The 15,660-nt window shown below is 47.1% G+C and overlaps 4 pseudogenes; 2 read left to right on the top strand and 2 right to left on the bottom strand.

The window, feature by feature from the left end:
• Nucleotides 1-3,958: 3,958 nt before the first annotated feature.
• Nucleotides 3,959-9,755, top strand: LOC119524995 (annotated as a pseudogene).
• Nucleotides 5,402-8,217, top strand: LOC119525011 (annotated as a pseudogene).
• Nucleotides 8,178-9,191, bottom strand: LOC119524998 (annotated as a pseudogene).
• A 4,429-nt stretch (nucleotides 9,756-14,184) lies between the features above and the next one.
• LOC119524996 lies at nucleotides 14,185-15,201 on the bottom strand (annotated as a pseudogene).
• Between the last annotated feature and the right edge of the window lie 459 nt (nucleotides 15,202-15,660).

Raw genomic sequence — 15,660 nt, forward strand, 5'->3', positions numbered from 1 at the left:
GAATCGGCTACCGGCCTAAGCCCGTCCTCTGTCTTGCAAGAAGCACGGTGCGCGCTCCAAGAAACCCAGTCAGTTTCGTCAGCGGACGGCTCCTGTAAGGGCAAACCGCCGGAGTCCAGTGACTCTGACTCAGAGTCAGATAGCGATACTGACGAGAAGGCGGAAGCATCCCCGCTAATTGAGTGGGAGGAGCCTCCCGCCACACCCGTGCGGCCTTCCGCCCCGCCAATGTCTACCGCTGCACCCCCAGGGACACCCCAGCTCCCAACTGACGCCTGGGCGGTCCCACCAAAGGACCTCGCCGAGAGCTCCCTCTAGTGGCCATGCCCAGTAAATGTAATTATCCTTTGCTGCCAGACCCGGAAACCCCGATGGGTCGGTCAGGGGAGGGGCAACCTTTGCCGTACCCCCCCGCCCGAGTATAAAGGCCCTGACCCGGTGCTCAGCTGGGCCAGAGGCTCTGTTTGTGTTTTTCCCCAGGAACCAGGACGTCAACCAGTGTGGGTTCCGGAAAGACTGGTGAGAACCGTGACATCACCTGAAGAAGCCAAGGAACAGCTGTCAGAAACGCCAACGAATATACAACCTGAACCATTAGACCAAGCCTCCGACCCTGCTGATGATGGCGACGACCGACAAGACGATAATAGTAGGACTGACCACCCCGCGGTTGCCCAAAAAGAGGATCGGTAACTCTGTTCTTTGCTCTCCTATAGCAATCCTTCTAATCTGCCTTTTCTTTTTAGTGGAACTATATTTCCTCCACAAGCTTCAACGAGTCCTTCCCCCTCACCAATGACACACTGATCCTCTCTTTTGCTAACCTCTCTGTCAAGGTTGTCAACACCATAGTTGCGGCGAATGCTACTTGTGAAACTGGTAATGGCGAGTTAAGTAAGGGAGTCTTGCTTGAATTTCTTAACGTTACAGGGAAGAGCCGCCAGTCTTGTGAAGGGATCTTGAGTAAAAAGGAGACTCAAAGGTGCCTTTTCCTTCCGGGGTTTGCTCCTACAGTCTGCAACCGTTCCAAAGACCCGGATGCCTCGCCGCCCCGCTATCCTAGTGTATCGCCCAAGTTATGTCTGGCTCCCCGTCAAGGCAACCGACTGGGTTGGCCCTGTTTCTCAAGTTGTTTCACTTAACAATATCCCCTTCTCTAAGTCTAGGCGTCCAAGAGGCATAAAAGAATGGCTATCGAATGCTGCCAGTGTAGCTTCCTCTTTGTTTGTCCCAACGATCGGGCAGGCTGTGCTACAAGCATGGACAGATCGGCAGCTCGCCACAACAATGGAAACGGTAAATGGCTTGGTCAACCTTACCCGAGACGTGCTACGCCGCCACAATCAGATGCTGAACTTAAATTTCCAGGCCATTCAGAAACTCCAAGCGGAGATAGATGAACTTGGACTGGAAATAAATGGACTCTGGAGAGTGCTTCAGCAAACATGTGACACCCGGTGGCTTACGGTTAAACTCTGTGTCACTCCTGTCAGGGCCAACGTGACCGGAAGCATTTCCAGAGTCTCTGATTGGCTGAAAAGGTCATATTTTCCTGAATTTGTTAATCTCTCCCAACAGGTGGAATCTAGTTTAGACACAATTGGGGGGATCAAGTTAAAACCCGTTAAAGTCGATCTCTCCGGGTTAGGCGAGGTTCTACAGAAACTATTGCACAGTGTTTCTTCCTGGTTCTCTTGGCCCAATTTAACTAATTGGATCCTCATTGCAGTGGGATTATTGGTGGGATTAGTCGTTGTTAAATGTTTGCTAGAACGCCTGTTTCAAGCGCAGCAGCAATTGCGTGTTACCACTATGATGGCTATGACTCCCACCTCTGTTACCCCCCCGATAGTGACCGATTTATTAACCATACCCCTTCCTGGTCGCCTCAGGTGGGGCGCTTTGGAGCAAAATTTGTAGCGAATCGCATGGCTGTTTCTCGGGTGTAAAAGGCGACACCAGTAGTCATAATTTTGTCTCAGGTGGGTCTCTAGGGCAGAGTCCTAGTTGTGGCCAGACTGGACCCTAGCCATTGCACAGAGACACCTAGTGACACCCCCGACTCTGGTTACTGCTGTTCCTGCCCCCGTCGTTGTTCCCCAGTTGCCAGGCAAAGCACTGCAGGGAGAGTCACGTTGCTTCCAGCTTACGGACTCTCCGGTCTCCATATGACGTGAGCATTCTGGTTGGTGCTAGAGGCTCCGCCGCTGGATGGCTGAGGCCTAGTCCAGACTCCCCAAAGCACCAAAGAGGTTGTGAACCATTTGGGTTCACGGGAGCACGCTCATCACTGGAGACACTGGGTCAAAAATAAATAAGAAAGGGGGAGATGTGGAAAGCCGCCTCCCGAATCGGGCCTAGCGTATGCGCTGCAGCCTGCTCTAGAGTTACCCCCGCCCATCGAGTGAGCCAAGATGGCGCCTGCATCCTGTTTCCGCATAGTGACGCATGTATCCGCCACCCGCTCCTACCAATTGAAATCCTGTATACGCGATACTAGCCTAGAAGCTTATTGGTTGTTAATTGTGTATAAAAGGTCTTACCCGGACGGGGTAGGGTGAGACAGCCCACAAGGAGCCGTGCCTGACGGCCACATCGAGGCTGCTCTCCCACGAGGCGCCGTGCCCCGTGTGGGAACCAGTAACACAGAATGTTCATCTAGCTGTAGTAAAGGGCTTGCTTTCACAACTGCCGTGTGGTTCGAGTCGTGATTCATGACCAGGTTAGTTCGCGCAGTCTGCATCTCTCTCTCTCCTTCCCTGTTTCCCCTCGCCGGCCGGGAACCGGGGACCGAGCGGGGCAGCGCCGGACAACTCAGAGGCCAGACCCATTGGCTCCTGTCCCTCCTAGGAGCCCAGCATGCCCTTAAGGGTGGATCTCTCCATGCAAATCCATCCAGGGCCTGGTTCTATCTAAAGATCCCAAGGGATGAATAGATAATAAACCCAGCATGTCCACTAGGTCATTCCCCTCAGCCAGGCAAAAGCTGAGGTGGAGAAGGTGACTGAGGGATCAGAATAGTTCTATTAATGAATCCAGTTAATCAGGGTTCTATGCATAGGAAATCAGGCCCCGGGAGTGGGAAAGTCCCACTCTCTTGCCATCACTGAAGGATGGGCTGTGTCATGGAGCAAGGGCTCACTGCCCGGTGTGGACAGAGGCCAATGCTATGACAGCAGGATTTTGAGAAAAGAAAGAGTTTTAGTGTGAGGTCAACCAGCAAGGAGACAAGGGGCAAGGCTCAAATCTCTCTCCCTGATCTGAGAATTTAGGGGGGTTTTATGGGATGGGAACAAAGGGAGGCAGGGACAGTGAGTATTCTCCTTGGTTGGTCAGAGAACTGTTGATAAGTGGTAGTGATCTGCCTGTGGACGGGATATTCCTTGGGGAGGGACCCAGTGCATTTTGTCTCCAATGTCTCCTTATCCTTGTAACCTTGGTTCTGAAGGAGGTGATTTCTGTTCCTGAAATCTCAAATGTCACTTAAAGGACAGTCAGTGTTTTCTGTGCATGCTCAGGTTATATGACCTGCAGTTAAACAAGCTCAGAAGAAAGTGCTATAGGAACAGAGGACATCCGCACAAACTGGTTAGTCCTGCCCATGGTTTCAGACAGAGGCACCAGACCCATGGTTGTGGGGTGAGGGTCCTCAAATATGAGGAATCAGAGGACAGAGGGTGACCACACAGTCCCTGATCTTCCTGCTGTCCCGTATCCCATGGCCATGCCCCACAGTATCCTACAGTCACAGGTTGTCTCCTCAGGGTGATCAGCAGAGATGCTTTACTTTTACCTTCAAAATGGGCTAATGGATGGGAATGGAAAGACCAGGGCAATAGGTTTCTGTGGCAGAGGTGCAGCCCTGAGAGTTCTTAGGCAATAGAATTTGTAGGAGAAGACACATAAAGGCCTGCTGTGAAAGATGCAGCCAAGGTTGTCAGGTGAAGGAGCTGCGAGGATGGCATCTGCAGCACTGATCCTGCAGGAGAGCCCCAGGGTGGAAAAAGCAATGCCACTGATTAATGCAATAGTTATAGTAAGATTTCTATAGTTACTCACCTGAATTCTTCAAAAACTTCACCTGAAGACTGAAAGCAGTTTCAGTGAAGGAGAGAAAGAAAAACTTCAAGCTGCATTTTCTCTAGAGAAGTGAGAGCTTCACTTACTTTTTTTTATGGGGGGTGGTGGTGGCAAATTTTTATGCATTTATTTCTTCAGGTTGTTTTTATTAAAAGTTTTATGAAAAGGAAATACTATAAATATTTAAAAGGGAGAAATATGGCCTGAAGCAAATGGTGTTAATACATTTGTAAACAAGGTAAACTTGCTCAGCCTATTAATAAAGGCAAAAAATAAAAGTATTCAAAAAAATTTTGAAAACCAAAAAATAAAGTATTCTTGAATAGCACAGCTTTTAATTTCAAGGGGCTTGGAGTGGGAGTTAATAGCTATATTAACTATAGTTAATTCTCAATTCTCTATCCTTGGTCATTGATCCCCTCTCTCTTTTCCTATAGAAAGCCACATTAGATGAAGCAAGCCCTCATTGTCCCCTGCTTGACATAACACTGCCAGTGACAACACAGCTAGTACCACCAGCCCCGAGAAACTGTGAAATGCCCATCAATGTATTTTTCTCTACATTTGCAGGAAAATGCTGGAAGTAAATAGGGGTATGAAGTTCAACAGGTGGCTAGGGGTGTTTTACATTCAGTTACTTGGAAGCATAACAGAGTCAGTTTTTCTGAGTCTTACATATATTAAAACAGGGAAAAAGGGCATTGGGGGATAATAGAGTTTTTGCACTAAAGGTGAATCAGTAACAAGAAATCTGCTCAACTCAGCTCAGAGGCTCATGAGGAAGATCAGCTCTTAACCATTTGTCACTGATATATGCAGATACTGGATTTCTTAGCTGGTTATGCCCTAGTGAACCAGATATAGCTACTGGGCAAGGGGAGGAAAGAAAATACATCTTGTCCTCTACATGCATATGTTATGTTTGGGAGATGACCCCCAGCTCTGAAAAATTATTATTTTTTACAATGAATTAGATAGGCAGGACAGCACACTTTAAACAGTAGTTCATCTTGTTAAACCTAGTTTTTAACCAATGACTTGAACTAAAAACAACAAACCACTGGGTCATACACAGCCAGTAAGTTGAAACTAATGCATTTCTGGTAAGTGGGGGTGAGCATGGCCTGCTGCAAGATGTCACTGCAGATTTCTAGGCCCCAGACACCAGAGATGCTAATTCAGTAAGCTTGCTATTTTGCATTTTAAGAAGGATTCCTGTTAATTCTGTGGACTACACTCTGCAAAACACTGCTCCTGGGAATAGGAAGACATATCCATTCCATGGTTTATTTCCTCACTTCTTTGTCTTGAAGACAAAACAATGCCAAAGAAAGTAAAGCCTGCAGGGAATGGGAAGGAAGGGGGGCCTGTTCATGTGAGCAGGTGAAAGTGGAGGCTGCTGGTGTTCCTTCCACTTTAAACCTTGACAGCCCCAGTGTTCTTTTTAAAAGTTCAGTTTCACCCATCAAGTCAGAGATTTTTTGTAAGGAATTCTGGGAGCAGAATCTCCTTCTTATTGAGAGAGATGACCCTGCACTGGACATGTATTACCAGTCCCTGCTCTGGGTAGCAGATCTGAAGAGACTGTGAGCCTGGGTCTACACCATGGAAGGGATGTCAATGTCTGTCGGTGTGTCAGTGGAAAGAAAAAGGATGTAAATAAAGATGGCAAAGCTCATTTTCTTCAGCTGAGAAAAGATTTTGATCAGAAAAGGGCAACAATTCAGTTTCACCAACCTCAGAGATTTAAGGATGAGATTTGGAGGAGGGTCCAGGAGAAGCTTGAATGTTACATTGGCACCTTGGTTGGCTCAAATGTGTACATGACTCCCCCAGGAGCCCACGGCCTGCTCCCAACTATGATGATGTTGAGGTGTTCATCCTGCAGCTGGAGTGAGAGAAACACTGGCACCTATACCACCCCACCATACCCCTGGCACGGGAGTACAGAGTGGAGGCCGAGGACAGGATTGGGCAGCCCACACATGAGTTCATGTTGAACTGGGTGACTTGCTGTACTTTCCCAGGGGACCATTCATTAAGCAGATAGGCCTCCAGGGCTGGCCCACTCTACTCACGTGACCATCAGCACCTACCAGAAAAATTCATGGGGATATTTCCTCTTGGACACCTTTTCTGGATTTGTGTTTGATGCTGCAAAGGGAGTTGTGGCATTATGAGCTGGCATATCCTGGCAACTACTCCTGCAGGTGGAAAGCACCAACTGTTGCAAGACTAAGTGGCTATCTGAGGATGCTTGCAGACAGATTGGAGGGCACCAAAGAACTTTCATCAGACATGAAGGATTCTGTTAGGAACAGATTGCCACCTTACTATGCCAGGGATGGAGCCAAGCCCTCAACACCAGGTGGACAGTTGCCAAAGTTGGACAGAATAGTGAGACTGCAGTTTAAAGACCACATCTTAGGGCCAGATCAGGATTGAGCTGAAGAAACTCAAGAAAAGATGGTTTATATCTGCTATTCCTTAAAGAACAGGAGAGTGACACACATGATGGGAAATGAGGAGGAAACAGAGTCTCATAAACTTCAGTTTCCTCTATCACAGATGGATGCACTGAAGCCAATTTGGAACAGTTCAGCTATTTATGTCAAGGACCCAAAACTTAACACAGATGAGGAAAAGGAAAGTCTGGTATTATTTCTCCAGACAGAATATTTAATCCAAGTAGTCTGGTGCCTTTGCAGAATAAAATTCTATTTTATGTGTACATATCTTAAAAAGAAAAAGCAAAGATATTATACACATGAGCCAAGGAGAAGATGAATGCAACTTTCCTTACCTGTGTATCTACAAACATGAGACCTACTTGTTACAGATAGTCAAATGGCCATAGGTACTTACAGAAAGACATGGCACAGCAGATTACTAAGTGTCCCACAAAGTGACAAAACATATTTTTGGCAAGTTTATTTTATTTAAACCAGTATGGTATAAAAAGCACAACTCCAATATATGTATTGTGCCAGTTTGGATGTAGTATGTCCCCTAAAACACCATTATCTTTGATGCAATCTTGTGGGGGCAGACATATTAGTGTTGATTAGATTGGAATCCTTTCATCAAGTGTTTCCATGGAGATGTGACACAATCAACTGTGACTGAAACATTTGATTGGATAATTTCCATGGAAGTGTTACCCCACCCATTTAGGGAGGGTGTTAATTGGATCGCTGGAGTTGTATCAGGGAGTTCACAGACAGAAGGACCTCAGAGCAACTGAGAGTGACATTTCAAAAAGAAGCTGCAGCTGAGAGGACAAAACACCCCAAGAGCATCATTTTGGAGAACACCATTTTGAAATGCAACCTTCCAAGCTAACATGGGTTTTCCGGATGCCAATGGCCATCCTTCAGTGAAGGTACCCTATTGTTGATGCCTTACCCTGGACACCTTATGGCCTTAAGACTATAACTGTGTAACCAAATAAACCCCCTTTATAAAAGCCAACCCATTTCTGGTTTTTTGCATTCCAGCAGCATTAGCAAACTGGAACATGTATCATTTAAATTTAAATATCATTAGTTGGCTTTGTTCTTTGGAAGAAACAACTTTGTTAAAGAGCCTGCTTGGCTCTAGAAAATTTTTAAACAATTAACATGTAAAAAATTTTAGCTTGGGTATTTTACAATGAAAATATACATATCTTTATGTATGCACAAGCCCCTGCCCACACCCCATTAAAAAAAAGTTACTCCTGTAAACAAAAGAAAACAAGAACAAAACACACACACACACACACACACACACACACAACCTCTAACAATGAGGAGTAAAAGGACATAAGGACGTAAGGGAAAAACAAATCCTATTTATCAAAGAGGAAAAAGAAGAACTCTTCATTGTGTTTTGCACGGGGGAGGGAATAGAGGGAGAATATTTTCATTATAGCTTTAGGTTGGAAGCACTTCAGACAGTCTCCTACCACACCCCCCAAATCAAAACCGTGGTGGCTGTGGCAGAGCCAGAACACAACCCAGCCTCTCGGGGTATACCGCCCCCACGACCGTGCGGGGGGCTGCAGTCCAGTCGCCCCCACAACCGTGCGGGGGGCTGCAGTCCAGTCGCCCGCGCTTTCCACGGCTCCCGAGGAAGCAGCTACTGCCCATGCAGTAGATCCAATGTGGAAGGCCGGGGGCACAGGGATAGGGCCCTGGTGGTGGGTGGAGGACGGCCGGGCGCAGATCTGGGGGGGGCACGTCTTCTGCCCACCGCTCCCGGGCGCCGGCAGCCTCACGGGAAGAACTTGGGACCTGAATAGGGCCCCCCTAGCCCCAGAAGTCATCAGCGTGCGGGGTCTCTAGGAGCCACGCATCTCCGGGCAGGTCACAGGCCGAGCCCGAGGCCTCCTTGGACCCGACGGGCTCCAGCACCCGGTAACAGCGGCAGTCCTGGCCGTGGTCGGGATCGCAGGGAGGGGCCAGGATGTCCAGAGGGCGGCGGGCCTGTCCACGGCATCGCTCTGGTGCAGGTTGTCCAGGTGCAGGGTGAGGACGCGGGGGCCTCTGGCCTCAGTGTACTCGGCCCGCGAGCGCATCATGCCCGGCCCAAGGCGTCCCGCTCCCGGGCCTGCAGCGGCGGCTCCAACTGCTTCTCGGGCGGCGGGGCCACTGCGGTTGCCCACAGCCCGCCCCCAGCTCGTCCATGCCGCGAATCCGCACGGTGCCCCAGAGCCCCTTGAGCCTGCTGTGCCTGCCGGGGTGGTCGTGCAGCGGGATGGACAGACCGCTCTTGAGCAGGAACAAGCCGAGCCTGAAGCTGTCTACCTCGTAGATGTGCACGTAGGTGAACTGGGCGGCGAATTGGGCGGCAGCGGCTGCAGCGTGGCCTTATGCGGGGCGGTGCTCAGGGCCTGGGTGCGGACCTGGGTGAGCAGGCCCTTCAGCTGGCCCAGGAGCTCTGAGGAGCCCGGCGGCATCGGCGGGGTCTGGGGCCGCGCAGTGGTCAGAGTGGCTGCAGCCGCCCCCGCTGCCCCGGCAAGTGAGGGATGCCTGCAGGGCGATCCCTTGGATCAGGGAGGCCGTGTCGTCTCTGGGCGGGCTTGACTGTTTCTCCGCCCCCTCCTCTCCTCTGCCCCTGGCGGTCCCTGGCGGCCGCCACAGCTGCAGGCAGGCAGGGGCCAGGGCCCGGGGCCCGGCGGGAAGCCCAGCAACTACCAGCCCATTGGGCGCGCGGTTCCGCCGCTGCCAACCCCGGCAGCCACACACCAGCCACAGCCGGGAGCGCCCGCCTCGCGCCCCCACTTCATTAGTTCCGCCATTCAGTTTAGAACAGGCAGCGTTTCCCAAAGTGAGGCCAGGAGCTTTGCAGCAGCGGTTAGAGGATGTTCATCTTAGACAAGACAAAGCCAAAACATCTGTCCATGCTTGGTCTCCCGTGGGTCAGGAAACAGCTGAAAAGTTCAGGCAGAGGAGCCTGGCTCCTCACAGGCTAGAGACAGTAGGAGGGCAGCTGAGCCTTCAGATGGCTCCGTCTGCTCCAGCAAATCTAAAATCTCCCCAAGCTTTATTACAGCTAGGAGGGAGAAATGGAGATTCAAAGAGCCTGGAGAAAATTCTTCTGGAATTTGTCACAAGTTGTTTCTTCATTTCTACAACAAGCTAGAGACCACACAAGTACAGCTGGGTTCCCTTCATGATGTTTTCAAAGACTAGTGTCTCCATCACCCTCCTGCCACCTCTTTACTTTGCGTTGAAGACAGATTTCCAGGTTGTGTTTTCTGATGGATTCAGTGAGTTTCTTCCTGTAAATTACATGGCTTATTGCTCCTTTGACAAATAACAGCCAAGGCAGATCACTGTTTAGAGGACTGAGGTTCCCATGCACTTTCTATAGTTCTATGAGCCAAAAGTTGTTAAGAACACTTTGATTTGAAAGGGAACAGAAGTGACTATCATATGGTTTTTACTGTCCTACTGTTGCTTTATTGCCTGACAAGCTTATTTTTTATGGGCTTGATGATACCTTATGTATCCAGGCATAATGTGTAGCTTAGCAGAATGCAGAATTTTAGAAATTACATTAGTATAAGTAAGAAAGCAGCCACATGCAATCAAATACATTGCAGTATTTTTTTCCTTATGTATAATGAGTATATTTTGCTTGGGAAATAATATAGGAAAGAGATTTATAGGAGAGCTAGTAGTATTATATCACAATTTGACTATGAGTTTCTCTGTCCATTTTAATTTTTTTCCCTGCATTTAATGACTTAATAACTATCTAGTGTTTCTGTGTTGATCCTATTCATTAATAATGATACACTTCATAGTGTGGGATACATTCAGATAATGAAGGAAACAGTTGTAATGAGCACTAAATGAGCATCCTTGAAATTTCAAAAACAGTTACACTTTACATTCTCTTTCTGTAAATATGCTATTTGATTCTAGACAATACAATTTTTATGTCTTAAGATTAGTTGAAGTAAAGTTCACAGTTGTGCTATGAATGTATGTAAATGATGTGAGTATGGTTGCCTGTAAGAAAATAATATCAATTGAATTTTTATGGATGAAATACCTGTCCTCCTGTCCCATTTCCAGAGAGAAAGAAAGATTAATTCAAATATGACTCATGATTGGACTTTGATTTCAGAACCATCCTATAGTTAAACACAACCATTGAAATTGTATCATATTCCTTATATGAAGTATCTGAAGAATACAAATGTTAAATGTCTCCCAAATTCATGTTCAATAGGTGGTGGAAAAACAGATGCAGCCAAACCCTGCTCCATCACTTCCTTCGAGAATAAACTTCTCTTGTGTCTGAGTTAATTTTGGAGCAGACAAAAAATAAATCAACATATTTGCTGGTGGGAATTCATTACATTGCAGACAATTTTAAAAAGAATCTGGCAGATCCTGAACACATTAATCATAGACTTACCATATGTCCAGCAATCCCACTGTTGGTGTCCAAGAGAAAATAAAATATATGCCTATACAATACCTTGTTGGAATGTGGGAATGAATAGCAGCGTTATGCATAATGGCCAAAAGATGGATACACCCAAACAGATTCAACTAATGGACGAATTTTGTTGAATGGATCAACAAAATGTGGCCTAACTGTACAGTGGAGTATGATGAAACTGGTTAATATGGGAAATTTGGGTTGTTTAGGCATTACTACAATAAAAAAATATTGTATGAATTCTCATATGTGATGAAATATCTAGAAGATGCAATCTTCACAGAGACAGATAGTGATGAATAGGATACCAGGGGCTGGGGGTGGGCTGGTGTGGGGAGACGGAGTTATAGCCTCATGAATTACTGGTTTCTTTTTCAGGTGACAAAAAGCAGGGGTAACAGATGTCAGTGGTATTAGCACAATATTGAAAATATAATAATACCACTGAGTTGTCCACTTGAAAGTGGTTAATATGAGACATTTTGTGCTGTATATTTATAGCTACAAAAAAGTTTAAAGAAGAGCATAAACAAACAAACAAATTCAAACTTGAGAGGAAAGAAAAATCTCCCAGGCAGAAGAATTCCAAATAATTCATGAAGCTTCAGCACTCACTGGAAGCAGGAGCATAACTACATTCCCAAAATGTATCATAAGGAACATATCAGACACATTTTGATAGTGGGGTAGTCTCCAAAATATCTGACCTGAACTCCCTTAGAATTTCAAGGTAAGCAAAACCAAGGAAGCTCTTAAAACCAACACAGGCCAGAGGAGCCTAAAGGGGCATGATGAAAACATGCCATGTGGTGTTTGCTAAGGGATCCTGGTAAAGAAAAAAGACATTAGGTAGAAACTAAGAAAATCTGAATATGGACTTCAATGAATAATGATGTCCTAATTTGTCTCATTAATGATATCCAACTTACCAACTAAGATGTTAATAATAGGGAGAACTGGATACAGTTATATGGAAACCCTCTGTACTATTTTCTCAATTCTTTTGTAAATCCCAAACTGTTCTAAAAATTTAGTATATTAAAAATTACTGGAGTGCTGAGCCATGCCACAATATAGATGAACCTCAAAAACATTGCATGAAGAAATTACATGAGAGAAACCAGGTGTGCCACTTTGTATGTTTATGTCCCCCAGAAAAAGACATATTCTTTAATGCATTCTTGTGGGGGCAGATGTATTAGTGTGGATTGGGTTGGAACCTATTGGTTCAGTGTCCATGGAGATGTGACCCACCCAACTGTAGGTGATAACTCTGGATAATTCCATGGAGGTGTGGCCCCACCCATTCAGCATGGGCCTTGTTTGGTTTCCTGGAGCACTATATAAGCTCAGACAGAAGGAGCTCATAGCAAGCTAGAGTTGAGACAGACATTTTGAAGATGGCCATTGGAAACTGATGCAGACATTTGGAGAAAGCCATTTTGAAATGCAACCTGGGAGAAAGCAGATGACAGCCACGTGCCTTCCCAGCTAACAGAGGTTTTCCAGATGCCAATGGCCTTTCTCCAGTGAAGGTACCCTCTGTTGATGGAAACTTTGGGGCCTTAAGATGGTAACTGTGTAACCAAAAAAAAAACCCTTATAAAAGCCCATCCATTTCTGGTGTTTTGCATTCTGGCAGAATTAGCAAACTAGAACACCAGATGAACAAGATGTTTCAAAATTATGGTGAATAAATATACTACACACCATTGAGATGTACACTTTCAATTGGTGAACATTATGATGTAAAATTTGATCTCAATAAAGCTGATTTAAAAAATGAAAAGGAAAGATCAATGATCCCACTCTACTTTGGATTTAAAAAAATATAAACATACACCCAGGTACCTAAGTATATTGTTTTAATCTGTCATCTCATTTCAAGCACAATATTTAACCAGAATCTGACATTCCATTGTTAAAGACTTTTAAAGAAATAAAACTTAGTGTTTTTAGAGAATACATGTAATGTTTTGAAATCCTGTTGGGTTCAAAATTATTTTGTTATTTTTTTGTATTTTACATAGGAAAATCACCATAGTGACCTGGCCTCTCCCTGGCTCTCCAGCTCTCCATGCTCACCTCAAGGAGCTCCTCCTAGAAGCCTTTCCCACTCCAGGGACCCAATGCCTGGGCCAAATGCATCTTTCTAAATTTCCTTGAATGAGTCATGTTCCCTCTTTGACCTACACTCTCACCTCTTTTTGGAACTTTCTGAACCTTGGCTCTTCATCCACCTCACTCCTACTTAACTCATGCCACTTATTCTGCAAATCCCAAGTTAGATACAGCCCCTGTTGGCCAGGCATCCCTGGCCCAGCTCCCCCACCCCAGTCACACCCCCACCTGAGACCCTTCCCCACACAGGGGCTCCTGCTTTGCTCTTTAGTTCTTCTCTCTTTGTGCCCATCCAGGGCTGGAGACAACAGGCAAAGAGAGCTGCAAAGACACACAAGAAGAGAGGTCTGATAATTTTGTTGGTTTGTTTCTTTTATCTTGTTTGTGTTTTTTTGTCTCTTTTTAAATTAGGAAGTGCCATCTAATTTCTTATGGGTGGAAATCTTGTTCAACGCCCAGGCCTGGGGATTCCCCATTTGGAGAGCCCAGAACCCTCTCCTCCCCAGCTCCACTGTGCTCCCTGCTGGATCCATGGCCGCAATCCCTCCAGGGCCTGTGACACAGTGTTTGCCATGACCACTATTGAGGAGCAGGATTCCAAAATGCAATGTGAGCCTGAAGGACCTATGGCTGCCTGTAAATGCAAGACTATTATTCAGATTCCTCAGAAAAGCCTCTGAGCAATAGATACAAATTCAGCTCCTTTCCTCTAGTGGGGAATGTGTGTCTCTGATTCCAGAAGCAATCACTGCAGGAGAGCTCAGCGCCACCCCTTCTGCCAGCCTGTGGCCTTGCTTTCTCTCAGGGGACAACGTGTGGGTGATTTAAATGTCACCTCTGTGGGCCACTGATCTACACAATTCCTTTCCCATTCACAAATAGTCTCATTTTTAAATTTCTTTAACACAAAACTTTTTTATTATTTCCCTCAGTCTGTTGCTTACTAGAATGGGAGAGGCAGAGCTGTAAAATCTCTCTTTCCCTAATTTATTTTCCACCCACCAAGTGCATCTCATGTTAATAAACACAAAGATGCTTTCTCTCCTACTCAAAGCTCTCAAAGTCATGGTGACCTGGGAAGACTTCTGGGGGGCACATGTGACCATGGGTGTTCAGAGTCAAGATCCTAAATCTCCATGGAAATATTCAGAGTCCTGCTCTGCAAGGATGGCTCCTGATGTTGAATGAAGAAGGTAACAGAAGCTGATGCAGTGGTAGGGCCTGAGTGCACCTGTGGACAGCTCTGTATCCTGGTAAATAAAAATCCATCAGGGCAGGTGAGTGGGGTCAACCACATGTATCTACATACAAACTCCCATATTATAAAAACTCCTGAGAAATTATCTTGCGACACAGAGGACCATGTGCTGTGGATCAAACCTAAGCATTGATGGGAGCACAGACAGGCTCTTGTCAGAAACAGGCAATGAGTGACCACATACCTGGGAAGGTGGACACTCTGCAGACAGGTGAGGAGGCTTCCCTCAACAGTTGATCAGACCAGTGGGATGGAGGAGAGGACAGAGCACATCAGCAGGAGGTTTTTGTCTCACTTCCCCTCTGCCTGTGTCACTGTGGGTTACACATAGCTGCTCCCACTGCCATGAGCTGCCCCACAGAAATAGTCAGCCTCGTCCTCAGGCTGGAGGTTGCTGATGGTTAAGTAGTGATTGGCCCCAGAGCTGGAGCCTGAGAAGCGATCAGGGATCCCACTGCCCTTGCTCTGGCTTCCATCACTCTTCACCTGCATCACATACTGGGGGCCCTTCCCTGGCCTCTGCTGGTACCATTCAATCCAGTAGCTGCTGTGCTCAGGGTGCAGGTGAGCTTGACTGAGGCTCCCAGGGAGGCAGATGCAGAGGATGGTTGTGTCAGCACAGGCTGGGACAGGGACCCTGCAAACACAGACACCCATTAGGGCCTGGGGGAGGCACAGGAGGGAAGGACATTTCTGAAAGAGGTCAGGGTGCTGTCTTCTCTCCTGGCACGAGGACAGTGAAGAGGATCCTGACCTGTGCAGTGAATGAGGAGGGTGAGGAGGACAAGTGGTGTCGAGGCCATGGTGCAGTCCCCAGAGCTCTGCTGAGACAGAGAAACCCTATGCTTCTCTTATCCCCTCAGTCCCCAGGGGTCAGGGCCCTGCATGCAAATGGGCTCCTCTTCTATTGGCCAGCCCCCCTGTTCCTGGAACCCATGGGTGGCCCCATTGGCTGGTATCATTTCTGGGAGGGCAGGACCTGTGCTGGGCCTGGCTAGGCTCCCAGGAGCCCAGAGAGAACCCAGCTGCAGGGCCCAGTGAGCACTGAGAATGGCAGGGAGGCAGGGGTCTGGTGTCCCAGCTGAGAACCCACAGACCCTCAGGGCAGGCCACATAACCCCCTGAGGCCCAGGACCAGCTCCATCATGCCCATGATCACATGCTGGTGACACTGACAGAGGCTCCAACAGGGCCTGACACTGCCCAGGGCAGAGCATGGCTCACTCTTCAGGTGGCCTCCTCCTTACCACCTTCCAGACTTT

This window comes from Choloepus didactylus, assembly GCF_015220235.1.
Source record: "Choloepus didactylus isolate mChoDid1 chromosome 23 unlocalized genomic scaffold, mChoDid1.pri SUPER_23_unloc2, whole genome shotgun sequence".
Lineage (NCBI taxonomy): Eukaryota > Metazoa > Chordata > Mammalia > Pilosa > Megalonychidae > Choloepus > Choloepus didactylus.